Source organism: Eleutherodactylus coqui, chromosome 8, assembly GCF_035609145.1.
Source record: "Eleutherodactylus coqui strain aEleCoq1 chromosome 8, aEleCoq1.hap1, whole genome shotgun sequence".
Classification (NCBI taxonomy): Eukaryota; Metazoa; Chordata; class Amphibia; order Anura; family Eleutherodactylidae; genus Eleutherodactylus; species Eleutherodactylus coqui.
In genome coordinates, this window is record NC_089844.1 from 157,292,375 (window position 1) to 157,306,269 (window position 13,895).

At 44.2% G+C, this 13,895-nt stretch overlaps 1 pseudogene; it reads left to right on the top strand.

The window, feature by feature from the left end:
• Window positions 1-769: 769 nt before the first annotated feature.
• Window positions 770-2,978, top strand: LOC136577400 (insulin-like growth factor-binding protein complex acid labile subunit; annotated as a pseudogene).
• Window positions 2,979-13,895: the final 10,917 nt, after the last annotated feature.

Sequence of the window (13,895 nt, forward strand, 5' to 3'; positions counted from 1 at the left end):
TCAGATCCGTTCGGAAGCTCGCTATTATTACATCATGTATTTTTGTTAGCCATTAAAAAGGTATCATATCTACAAGATTATGTGGTTTCTCTTGCTGGCAACAATCACATAGAAGCTACAATCGCTTGACCTTTCAGACAATCAGTTGACCATTGTAGCCATGAACATCTTTCAGACATTTTCTAGATTTTGTTATCTTAGCATTCAAAGAAATCCACTGAAAACTATCTGTTAATTCTTTGCTCATGAGTTCTTCAATCCAACAGCTGTGGTTACACGGGAACCATTGGGATTGTAGCTGTTCCCTCAAAGACCTTAGAGATTTCTGCCTAAAAAATGCCACCATTGTACCCAGAGTGGTGCAGTCTGTGTTGGAAAGTTAAAGTAACAGTTCTCCCAGCTATATTTACAACAATGTCACCTGTGCTAGCCCTTCGCAGGTTGTAGGACAGGACTGTAGGACACCAGACCTGATGACTTTTTGGAAATGTACAGTAGTCAACCCCATAAATTCTTATCACTATGAGTGGAGCCCAGTTGGCACATAAGGGAATGAAAGCATATGTCATTGCTCTAATAGAAACACATCATTGTAGGTAGATACTGTACAGTAACAGCAAATGCAAGAAGCGTGAGGCTCCTACGAGGGGCAGGTAAGGAATACATATAGTCTTGTTTTAACTGAAGTTCTGCTTTATGGAACTACATCTATCAAACCTGAAAATTCTGTTACTATATAGGAGAACAAAATGGACACCAGTCACCATTCATGGTTCAACAGCTACAGTTGGCCCGTCTAAAAAGGCCCTTAAACTTGAGGTTGCCAGAACTGGGAACGCAGTTTGCATTTGATGGCGCCATCAGCCTCTTTCATGTTCTTCAATTAGAAGATAAACTCCTGGCCTATTTGATGCTGTAAAGTTGCACGATGATTTTCAGGCTCCTCTCCTTTATTAACACTCCTCCCCTCAGTCTAAATGCAGCAGTTACTTGATGTCTTAGATGTGTAATTTACAATCTCTATTAGAAATCATCTTACCATGAGTATAAATACTAAGTATGTGCTTATAGACCACCTCAAAATGAACAAGCAGAGCTGCAGAGTACAGCATAGAGGAGGGACAATTACTTGTCTTATTCCATTTCCTATTTTCTTCCTCCACAGAGGCTGCAGCTGTGATCCTTCTTTGCAGTTTCGTGACAACAAATAGTGTGGCCTCTAAGTCTCGAGCTTCTGAAGGAGAAACAATTCCATCATCTCCAGAACCCAAGTGTCCAACATCTTGTCTCTGCAGCCATGACTATAATGAAGATTACAGTGTCTTCTGCAGCTCGCGGAATCTCTCTCGTATTCCAGATCTGCTGCCAACAAATGCTCGAGCCTTATGGTTGGATGGCAATAACCTCAGCACCGTGCCCACCGAAGCTTTCAAAAACATATCCCTGCTTGACTTCCTTAACCTGCAGAGCAGACACCTGTCTAGTCTGGAGCTGCATGCTCTGCACGGCCTCAAGGCTTTGGCGCACTTGCACTCAGAAAGAAACACGCTGAAATTCTTGGCCCCCAACACATTCCTTCATACCCAGAACTTAGTTTCCTTGAGCCTCAACAACAATTACTTTACAAAAATTGAAGATGGCTTATTTGCAGGTCTTTCAAATCTTTGGTACCTAAACTTGGGCTGGAAGCCAATAGTAGCCCTGCCAGACACTGTTTCACAACCTCCCTAACCTGAGCTCATTTTGGCCGGAAACCATTTGACTTATGTTCCTTCTCCACTGTTTGTCAGTTTAGTGGAACTCAAAGAGCTAGATCTCAGTGGGAATATGTTACGGGGGTTGAAAGCTAACATTTTCCTCAAATTACACAAATTTCAGAAGTTGTATCCGAACCACAACATCATCTCCACCATTGCTTCTAGAGCTTTCTTTGGCATGAAGTCCCTCCGATGGTTGGATCTGCCACAAAACCGTCTGACTGCCATTTCTGAAGACACCTTTGCCGGTTTACTAAGTCTCCACGTTCTTAGATTGTCCAACAATTCTCTTACCAGCCTAAAACCGAGAGTGTTCAAGGATCTACAGTTTTTAGAGGAGCTCAATCTGAGTTACAACAAGCTTCGGACTCTTGTTGAACGGGTCTTTGAAGGCCTTGGACAACTTGCATTTTTGTCTTTAAACAACAACAACAACATTCAAGAGATCCGTCCGGGAGCGTTCACAGGACTTTTCAGCATGGCAGTGATGAACTTGTCCGGGAACTGCTTCAAGACCCTCTACGATCATTCCTTCCGAGGTCTTGAAAAGCTTCATAGCTTGCATGTGGAGAACAGTTGTATCAGTAGAATAATAAAGCCTCACATGTTCTTGGGCCTCTCAAATCTGAGGAGACTTTCTTCAGCGTAAAGATATTACGGTCATTGATGACAGCAGCTTCTCTGATATTCAAGAACTACTGGAACTTGATCTCAGATTCAATAAATTATCTCACCTCTCAGCTAGATCCTTCACCGGACTTAAAAATCTTTCCTACCTTCTTCTGGCCAACAACAAACTGCAGACTGTTTCTTCAGAGACCTTCAATCCATTTCAGAAGCTGCAATGGCTTGACCTTTCAGACAATCAGTTGACTATTGTAGCCATGGACATCTTTAAGCCATTTTCTAGACTTCGCTATCTCAGCATTCAAAGAAACCCACTGAAAACTATTTGTTAGTTCTTTGCTCATGAGTTCTTCAATCAAACAGCTGTGGTTACACGGGAACCATTGGGATTGTAGCTGTTCCCTAAAAGACCTTAGAGATTTCTGCCTAAAAAATGCCACCATTGTACCCAGAGTGGTGCAGTCTGTGTCGGAAGATTATGATACCAGTCCTCCCAGCTATATCTACAACAATGTCACCTGTGCAAGCCCTTCGCAGGTTGTAGGACAAGACTTACGTGATCTGAATGATGAACATTTTGCTCAGTGTCCTTGATAAATTTCGGGTGACTTGATAAAACTTTTCGGAAATGTAGTCAACCCCATAAATTCTCCTGACTATGGGTAGAGCCTAGTTGGCACATAATGGTATGAAAGCATGTGTCAATGCTATAATAGACACACATCATTGTAGGTAGATACCGTACAGTAACAGCAAATGCAAGAAAAGCTTGCGGCTCCTATGAGGGGCAGGTAAGGAATACATATAGTCTTGTTCTGACTGAAGTTCTGCTTTATGGAGCTACATCTATCAAACCTGAAAATTCTGTTACCATATAGGAGAACACAATGGACACCGGCCACCATTCATGCTTCAACGCCCTCCAAGTATAACTGACAGCGCTCTATAGGTTAGTGGATCTGTGGTGTAGGTTCCTGTGGCTGATACAATATACAATGCATGCACATTCCTTTTATAGTGGACGTTCCTCTACGGAACTGTATGCAGATAACACAAAGAAACTTCCTGTCTTCTAATTGTGGTGCTTTTTCTTATCGTCTCTTCACATTTCAGCATCTTACTGATAAATTAAAAATATTCAATATGTTTATAGCAGCCAGCGCTCCACTTTTCCCCTCCAAAGCTATAGAATTTTAATATTCTGATTCTTTTCAGCCACCAAAATGAGACAGCTCGGACTGGGCGAAAACGTGTGTAAGTGGGTCAAAAAAGAAAGCAGAGGGTTGTAATAAATGGTTCATACTCCGATAGGGCCACAGTCACTAGTGGGGTGCCACAAGGTTCAGTATTGGGCCCCATTCTGTTCAATATATTTATCAACGACCTGATAAAGGGGCTGCACAGCAAAATGTCAATATTTGCAGATGACACAACTATACAATATAATTAATGCAGCGGAGGACAATGTGCCGCTACAAACGGACCTGGATAAGCTGGGGGCTTGGGGAGAAAAATGGCAAATGAAGTTCAATGTTGATATATGTAAGGCTATGCACATGGGCAGCAAGAATGGATGTTACCAATATTCGCTTAATGGGGTACCGCTAGGGAAAGTGATATGGAAAAAGACTTGGGGGTACTAGTGGACTATAGACTAAACTGGAGTAACCAATGCCAATCAGCTGCTGCAAAGGCAAATAAAGTTTTGGGATGCATTAAAAGAGGTATAGGGGTGAGGGACGAGGACATTATCCTTCCATTATATAAGGCACTTGTCAGGCCTCACATGGAATACTGTGTACAGTTCTGGTCACCGGTGCTCAGGAAAGATGTTACGGTATTGGAGGGGGTTCAAAGAAGAGCAACTAAACTAATACATGGAACGACGGGACTGGAATACCCGGAGAGGCTATCAAAATTGGGACTATTTACTCTAGAAAAAAGAAGGTTAAGAGGCGACCAAATAACCATGTATAAGTACATGAGGGGACGATACAAGGATCTCTCCCAGGATCGGTTTATACCCAGGACTGCAACGGTAACGAGAGGGCATCCACTACGTTTAGAGGAAAGCAGGTTTCATCACCAACATAGAAAGGGGTTCTTTACTGTAAGAGCAGTTAGACTGTGGAACTCTCTGTCTGAGGAGGTGGTGATGGCAAAATCGTTAGAGGAGTTTAAAAGGGGACTTGATGTCTTTCTGGAGCAGGAGGATATTATAGGCTATAAATCTAAGGTTATTTGTTCATCCGGGTATACAGGCAGGTAGGAACTATTAGGGGTTGATCCAGGGAACAGTCTGATTGCCATTAGGGAGTCGGGAAGGAATTTTCCCCCAAAAGGGCTAATTGGCTCCTGCCTCTTGGGGTTTTTTGCCTTCCTCTGGATCAACAAAACAGGAGGCTAGACAGGCTGGACTAGATGGACATTGTCTTCATTTAGCCTTACGAACTAGGTTACTATGTTACCACTAGGGGGAGCTTACTGCATACTGTTTTAAAGCAACCCTCCAGTGATGGGACAAAATACTCTCCAGGGACCGGAGGGGGGAGTTCCATTAACTGCTGTCTGTCATCTGTGCTGTTTTTGGTTTTCCAAGTTGGTTGCCGCAGACTTCTGATTACCTAATTCAATCTGTGCATTGGTAGTGTTAGACCTCGTTTACATGACAAAATCTGCACTATTTTAGCATTCTTTTCAGTAGTTCATACAGTGCAGATTTTCAAATCTGTGTTGCAGGTAGGAGATAGTAGAGCCACCATGACAAGTGATGAAGGTGATAAGACCATGACAGATGATATTACAATCCGGTCGCTCATGGGTCTCCATCTCTTCATTCAAACAGTCTATGAGGCACATTTATAAAGTGTTTTATGCTAGTTTCTGATAGGTATTTGCGCAAAAAAAAAAAAGTGTAATTTTTTTCCTTCTTGCACCGGCCTCTATTTTTTCCTGAGAATTTGGTGGGGTTGATTATGTATAATTTACACCAAAAACTGGCATAAATTATAGCAGAAATGTACACCAGGTATACATTTCTGAGAAGATGCATGGAGGTTCTGGGATGCGCCTATTAAATGACAAGGTCTGCGCCTCTTCATGAATTAAGCTCACCCTGCACTGGGGGAAATTATACTAAGCCCAAGGTCAGGATTGTCCTCTATATAATACTCTGTGGGGGAGATTTATTAAGACCAGCATTTCATATGCCGTGTCTTAAAGAGCCACTCTGGTAAAAACATGTTTATTCGTCCCCGCACCCCTCACCTGATTAGCCGTCACACTGTGGGGGGCCTCCACTGTGTATTCCAGGCACTTCTATGCAGTGAAACCCCTGTTGCTGCTCATCAGGCACTACCTTGATGGTAAGATTTTTTACTTTCATTTTGATATCTATCCCATGATGCATCAGCCCAGCATTAGCATTTTATCATTCTACCTGCAGGGGGGATAGTTTAATGATCATTACCTTCTATATACATTATCTTCTATATACAGTCAGATAGATGAGCTGTGATCTCCTCTATAACACCTGTCAGGGTACTGGGGTTCAGGTACTGGAAGTCCCTAAAAGCTACCCGCAACCCCTGTCCCTACCTACTTGCCCCCCTGGGCTAGGCCCCAGGGCGACAACTGGGCGACGGTCCCTATACTCACTAGGGAAGCGGGGCAGGGGGGCAGACTTACAAACAAATACCGAGACAAACAGACACAGAGGCAAGTCAGGAAGTCCAGGTGGGCAACAGGAGAATACGCGGTACAAGGGATCAGGCGAAGTTAAAGTCAGGTGCAAAAGCAGAGGATCACAACGGGAAATCAGATGAGAATACTGCAGGTGTAGCCTAGAGACAAACATACACTGGCAATGCTGGAGAGAAACAGGCACGGTTAAATGCTGTCAGAACTCCCGCCCCAGCAGCTGATTGGGGCGGGGAGCCTCCCAGCTGCCAGACCCAGGCAAAAGGCAGCAAGTGCAGATCCCAGACATCCAGCAGCAAGTGCAGATGCTGCTAGTCAGGATGTCATGGCAACGTAAACTGCATCACCGTATCTCCAGCAACTGACCACCCAGGCGCCGCTCCCTGAGCACAGGAGCAAGCGCCCAGAGCCAGTGTCCGGGACCCCGACGGCCTGGGGACGTCACCAAGACCTGAGCTCCCCTGCGCTGCACCCGATCAGCTCGGGTGATAGCACCGGTGGTGCGGACGCGGTGACCCCGAGAGCTGCCAGTCCTAACAGTACCCCCCCCCCCCCTTCTACAGGAGGGGCCACTGGACCCCCAAGACCCGGAGCGGGCTTAAGAGGAAAGGCCCTGTGGAATAAATCTTAGAAGACAATAAGACTTGCTCCCCAACCACAAAAGGTGCAGTGATGGTGCGTTTCTTATTAGACTGCCTAAATACCTTCTCCTGGGAACCCTGAAGGTTCTTACGAACCTGGGCCCAAACTGTGCACAGTTCATCAATAGCGGTATCAGCGGATGGAGTGTTCGAGGCAGGAGTAGAGAGTGCAAATCGAGGATGGAAACCATAATTACAGAAAAACGGCGAAACTCGGGAAGACGAATTGACATGATTATTGAATACAAATTCGGCGAGAGATAAAAGTAATTGGTCCACTGAAACTGATCAGAAACAAAGTCGCAGGTACTGGATCAATTCTTGATTCATGCGTTCAGTTAGTCCATTGGATGGAATGCTGATGAAAAGTTAATTTTTAGGTTTTTACAGAAAGCTCGCCCGAAGTGAGCAACAAACTGTACCCCTCTATCCGAGACAATATCCTCCGGAATCCCATGCAGTCGAACCACCTCCTTGATAAATATTTCAGATAACAATTTGGCATTAGGTAGTTTGCCTAGCGGAACGAAATGTGCCATCTTGGTGAAACGATCGACTATGACCCAAATGACAGTGTTCCCAAGCGAGGGAGGCAAATCTGTTATAAAATCCATGGACAGATGGGACCATGGCCTAGATGGAAACGACAAAGGGAGAAGAGGACCCTCAGGACGCCTCCTGAGACTCTTCCCCCTGGCGCAAACCGGATATGCCATCACAAAAGACCGGACATCTTTGGCCCAGTGAGGCCACCAATAAATTCTGGACAGCAATTCCCCAGTACCCCTGATACCGGGGTGCCCAGCTAGGACAGAAGCATGCGTCTCCTGTTCAACCTCAAGGACAAAGGGACAAATAGTTTGCCTTCCGGAAGGGCTTCAGGGGTAGATTGTTGAGCAGCATGTATCAGGGGTGGAAGGTCAGAGGAGACAGCAGCGAGAACCACCCCGAGGGAAGAGAATACTTTCTGGCTCAGATTCTGTAGGTTCCGGGGTACCAAAACTCCTAGACAAGGCATCTGCTTTAACATTCTTTGAGCCGGGTCTGTAAGTCACTACAAAATTGAACCATGAAAAGAACAGGACCCAGCGGGCTCATCGAGCATTCAACCTCTTGGCGGAGTCTAGATACATGAGGGGCTTTGTGGTCTGTAAGTACAGTAATTTGATGGAGAGCACCTTGCAGGAAGTGCCTCCATTCCTCAAATGCCCATTTAATAGTTAGTAACTCCAGGTTACCTACGTTGTAATTTTGATCTGTGGAGGAGAATTTTCTGGAAAATTAGGCACAAGGCCTAAGGTTTGTGAGTGTGGAGGTACCTTGGGACAGTACCGCTCCAACTCCAAACTCGGAGGAGTCTACCTCCACCACGAACAGACTGGATAGATCAGGTTGGAGGAGGACGGGCACTGAAGAGAAAGCAGCCTTCAAAGTAGTGAAGGCCGCAAGCGCATCTGGAGACCAATTACTCACATCCGCCCCCTTTCTGGTGAGATCCGTTAAAGGCTTAGCCACCACGGAGAAGTTCTTAATGAATTTACGATAATAATTAGCAAACACCAGGAAGCGCTGCAGGGCTTTTAGGGTAACAGGCTGAGCCCATTCCGTGATAGCCTTCACCTTAACTGGATCCATCTGAGTATCATATGGTGTAATGATATATCCCTTAGTCAAACTGTCCTGAATATAGTCCTTCATAGACTCCCTCTTAGGAACAGTTACGTTGTAGATCCGACCCTTAGGGAGTTTAGCACCTGGGATCAGATTAATTTTACAGTCAAATTCTCTATGAGGATGCAATACTTCAGAGAGTTGTTTGGAGAAAACATCAGAAAACTCAGCAATATAGGAAGGTAACTCGACCCCCTCCAAAACAGAAGTATCCAGATGCACTGGATTCATGTGATTGGTACAGTGGGACCCCCACTTGACCAGCTCCAGCATGTTCCAATTAATAATGGGATTGTGTTCCCTTAACCAAGAGAGCCCTAAGACTATGTCCACCGACAAGTCTTTCATAACGAGGAAGGTGCAAGTCTCAATATGCAGGGTTCCTATGGTGAATGTCAACTCTGGGGTAACAAGATTGATGAGGCCAACATGCAAGGGAGTGGAGTCTACCCCTTTAACCTGAATAGGAGGATCTAAACATAGCAAGAAACCAAAAATCTGAGCCACAAAAATCAAGAGTCACAAAGTTTGCTGCTGCCTCAGAATCAACAAAAGCTTGTCCTGCACGAGAGAAGGAACGGAACTCCAAAGTGCAGGGCAAGAACATTTTAGACACAACAGGGGGTACCTGAGCCCCTAGACAGTCCTCCTGACAACTGCCTAGGAGCGGAAGTTTCTCCTGCCGAGGTCTTTTCCCGCAGGTAGCGATGTGATGACCAGACTCTCCGCAATAAAAACAAAGGTTCTTCTTTAACCGATATTCCCTTCGCTGTTTAGGTGACATTGTCCCCAGTTCCTGGGGTTCAGCGCGGGGAGGTGAGGTTGTCGGTCTTGCTGCGGAAGTGTCCGGGGAGGCCGGATGGACCAGACTGGGACGAGCAGATCGTCTGGCCCTCAGGCGCCGGTCAGCTCGGATGGCTAATGACATTGCTTGTTCCAGGGTACCAGGCTCCGGCTGGGCCACCAGCAGATTCTTTAGGTCTTCAGATAGATCGGTCAAGAACAAGTCCTTGAGGGCTGAGTCGTTCCACCCTGACTCAGTGCAGTGCCGTCTGAATTGGGAACCATAATCTTCAGCCACCTTCTGACCCTGGTGCAAGGACAACAGTTGGGCGACAGCGTAGGCACACGGTCAGGTTCGTCATAGATCTGACGCAGCGCAGAGAAAAACGTGTGTAAAGACTGTCGTGAGGGAGAGTCAGGGGGTAAGGAGAATGCCCAGTTTTGAGGTTCTTTTCTCAGTGGGGAAATCACAATGCCCACCCTCTGGTACTCAGTGCCAGACGAGTGGGGGTCACAAATCAAAAAAACAGTTTACAGCCTTCCGGGAACGGGAATGACTGCTTCCTTTCCCCAGAAAAAAGGTCAGGCAGCGTGGCCTGAGGCTCAGAGGTAGTCGCCAGCACCGGGAAAGGCTGAACCTGAGCTTTAGCCAACACCTGTTCCTGGTGCTCCAAGTGGGAAGTCAGGTCCTGTGTCAGGTTAGTCAGGGCCTGGACCTGGTTTGCCAAGGCCGACACTGCCTTCATAGGAGCAGTGAACGTGGCCGGTCGGAGGAAAAAAAGTCTGACCCTGTCTGGCCAGTGTAACTGTCAGGGTACTGGAATTCGGTTACTGGAAGTCCCTAAAAGCTACCCGCAACCCCTGTCCCTACCTACTTGCCCCCCTGGGCTAGGCCCCAGGGCGACAACTGGGCGACAGTCCCTATACTCACTAGGGAAGCAGGGCAGGGGGGCAGACTTACAAACAAATACCGAGACAAACAGACACAGAGGCAAGTCAGGGTCGGCAGCAGGAGAATACATGGTACCAGGGATCAGGCGAGGTCAAAGCCAGGTCCAAAAGCAGAGGGTCACAACAGGAAATCAGATGAGAATACCATGGGTGTAGCCTGGAGACAAACATACACTGGCAATGCTGGAGAGAAACAGGCACGTTTAAATGCTGTCAGAACTCCCGCCCCAGCAGCTGATTGGGGCGGGGAGCCTGCCAGCAGCCAGACCCAGGCAAAAGGCAGCAAGTGCAGATCCCAGACATCCAGCAGCAAGTGCAGATGCTGCTAGTCAGGAAGTCATGGCAACATGGACTGCGTCGCCGCATCTCCAGGAACTGACCACCCAGGCGCCGCCCCCTGAGCACAGGAGCACACGGCCGGAGCCAGTGTCCGGGACTCCGACGACCCCGGGAGGTCACCAAGAACGGAGCTCCCCTGCACCGCATGCGATCAGCTCGGGTGATAGAACCAGTGGTGCGGACGCGGAGACCCCGAGAGCTGCCGGTCCTAACAACACCTGTGTAAGCTGAAAAGAACTCAGATCACATGACCATCTGAGGAGGAGGCTGGAAGATTCATATAGTAAGTAATAACTAACAAAGGCGACACTAGCCGACATTATTTATATATATATTTATATAAGACGAAAGCCCTCACTGACTCATTCACTGACTGACTGACTGACTCGCCAAAAGTTCTCCAACTTCCCGATGTCGTAGAAACATGAATTTTGGCACGAGCATAGATTATCTCCAAAATAGGAAAAGTAATTGGGTCCCAACTTGATTATTCAATTCTAGCGCAAAAGAATTGGCGTCGAAATTTAACGTACATAATCTAAATCTCTCACTTCCCAATGTCATAGAAACTCGAAATTTGGCAGGAGCATTGATTATGTCATAAATAGGAAAAGCTAATGGGTTCCAACTCGATTATTCTATTCTATGTGCAAAAGAATTAGCGTCTAAATTTTACGTACGGAATCTAATTTTCTCACTTTCCGGTGTCATAGAAACGTGAAATTTGGCACGAGCATTGATTATGTTATAAATAGAAAAAGCTAATGGGTCCCAACTTGATTATTCAATTCTATGCGCAAAAGAATCGGCGTCAAAATTTTAGGTGCGGAATGTAATTTTCTCACTTTCCGGTGTCATAGAAATGTGAAATTTGGCACGAGCATTGACTATGTCATAAATAGGAATAGCTAATGGGTCCCGACTCCATTATTCAATTCTATGCGCAAAAGAATTAGCATCCAAATTTTACGTGCGCAATGTAATTTTCTCACTTTCCGGTGTCATAGAAACGGGAAATTTGGCACGAGCATTGATTATGTCATAAATAGAAAAAGCTAATGGGTCCCAACTCCATTATTCAATTCTATGCACAAAAGAATTAGCATCCAAATTTTATGTGCGGAGTGTAATTTTCTCACTTTCCGGTGTCATAGAAACGGGAAATTTAGCACGAGCATTGACTATGTCATAAATAGGAAAAGCTAATGGGTCCCAACTCGATTATTCAATTCTATGCGCAAAAGAATTAGCGTCCAAATTTTACGTACATAATCTAAATCTCTCACTTCCCAATGTGATGGAAACATGAAATTTGGCACGAGCATTGATTGTGTCATAAATATGAAAAGCTAATGGGTCCCAACTCGATTATTCAATTCTATGCGCAAAAGAATTAGCGTCCAAATTTTTCATGTGGAATGTAATTTTCTCACTTTCCGGTGTCATAGAAATGTGAAATTTGGCAAGAGCATTGATTATGTCATAAATAAGAGAATCTGATGGGTCCCAACACGATTATTCAATTCTAGCGCAAAAGAATTAGCGTTCAAATTTTACATGTGGAATGTAATTTTCTCACTTTCCGGTGTCATAAAAACAGGAAATTTGACACGAGCATTGATTACGTCATAAATAGGAAAAGCTAATGGGTCCCAACTCCATGATTCAATTCTATGCACAAAAGAATTAGCGTCTAAATTTTACGTACATAATCCAAATCTCTCACTTCCCGGTGTCATAGAAACGGGAAATTTGGCACAAGCACTGATTGTGTCATAAATATGAAAAGTTGATGGGTCCCAACTCGATTATTCCATTCTAAGCGCAAAAGAATTAGTGTCCAAATTTTATGTACGTAATCTAATTCTCTCACTTCTTGATGTCATTTTATATAAAGAAACGTTGCATGGTTACCTCCACGTGGTGTTTCCTGGGTAACGCAGAGAACTATGCAAAATGGTGAACATATGTTTTTCATCAGTATCTCTAAAGTAACCACGACTTCATAAGATTTTCCATGTGAACACCAGATAAACACCAGTACCAAATTAACTCGGGTGAAGCCGGGTATATCAGCTAGTATATGTATAAAGACGAAAGCCCTCACTGACTGACTGATTCGCCAAAAATTCTCCAACTTCTTGATGTCGAAGAAACATGAAATTTGGTAAGAGCATAGACTGTCTAAAATAGGAAAAGTAAATGGGTCCCAACTCGATTATTTAATTCTAGCGCAAAGGAACTAGCGTCCAAATTTTATGTACATAATCTAAATCTCTCACTTCCCGGTGTCATAGAAACTTAAAATTTGGCACGAGCATTGATTATGTCATAAATAGGAAAAGTAAATGGGTCCCAACACGATTATTCAATTTTAGCGCAAAAGAACTAGCGTCCAAATTTTACGTATGGAATCTAATTCTCTCACTTCTTGGTGTAATAGAAAGTTGAAATTTGCACGAGCATTGATTATGTCATAAATAGGAAAAGCTAATGGGTCCCAACTCGATTATTCAATTCTATGCGCAAAAGAATTAGCGTCCAAATTTTACATACAAAATCTAATTCTCTCACTTTCCGCTGTCATAGAAACTAAAAATTTGGCACGGGCATTGATTATGTCATAAATAGGAAAAGCTAATGGGTCCCAACTCAATTATTGACATTATATGTACATAATCTAAATCTCTCACTTCCCGGTGTCATAGAAACTTAAAATTTGGCACGAGCATTGATTATGTCATAAATAGGAAAAGTTAATGGGTCCCAACACGATTATTCAATTTTAGCGCAAAAGAACTAGCGTCCAAATTTTACGTATGGAATCTAATTCTCTCACTTCTTGGTGTAATAGAAAGTTGAAATTTGGCACGAGCATTGATTATGTCATAAATAGGAAAAGCTAATGGGTCCCAACTCGATTATTCAATTCTATGCGCAAAAGAATTAGCGTCCAAATTTTACGTACGAAATCTAATTCTCTCACTTTCCGCTGTCATAGAAACTCAAAATTTGGCACGGGCATTGATTATGTCATAAATAGGAAAAGCTAATGGGTCCCAACTCAATTATTCAATTCTAAGCACAAAAGAATTAGCGTCCAAATTTTACGTACGTAATCTAATTCTCTTACTTCCCGATGTCATAAAAACTTGAAATTTGGCACAAGCATTAACTATATCATAAATAGGAAAAGTTAATGGGTCCCTACTCGATTATTCAATTCTATGCGCAAAAGAATTAGCGCCCAAATTTTACGTACGAAATCTAATTCTCTCACTTTCCGCTGTCATAGAAACTCCAAATTTGTCACGGGCATTGATTATGTCATAAATAGGAAAAGCTAATGGGTTCCAACTCAATTATTCAATTCTAAGCACAAAAGAATTAGCGTCCAAATTTTATGTACGTAATCCAATTCTCTTAC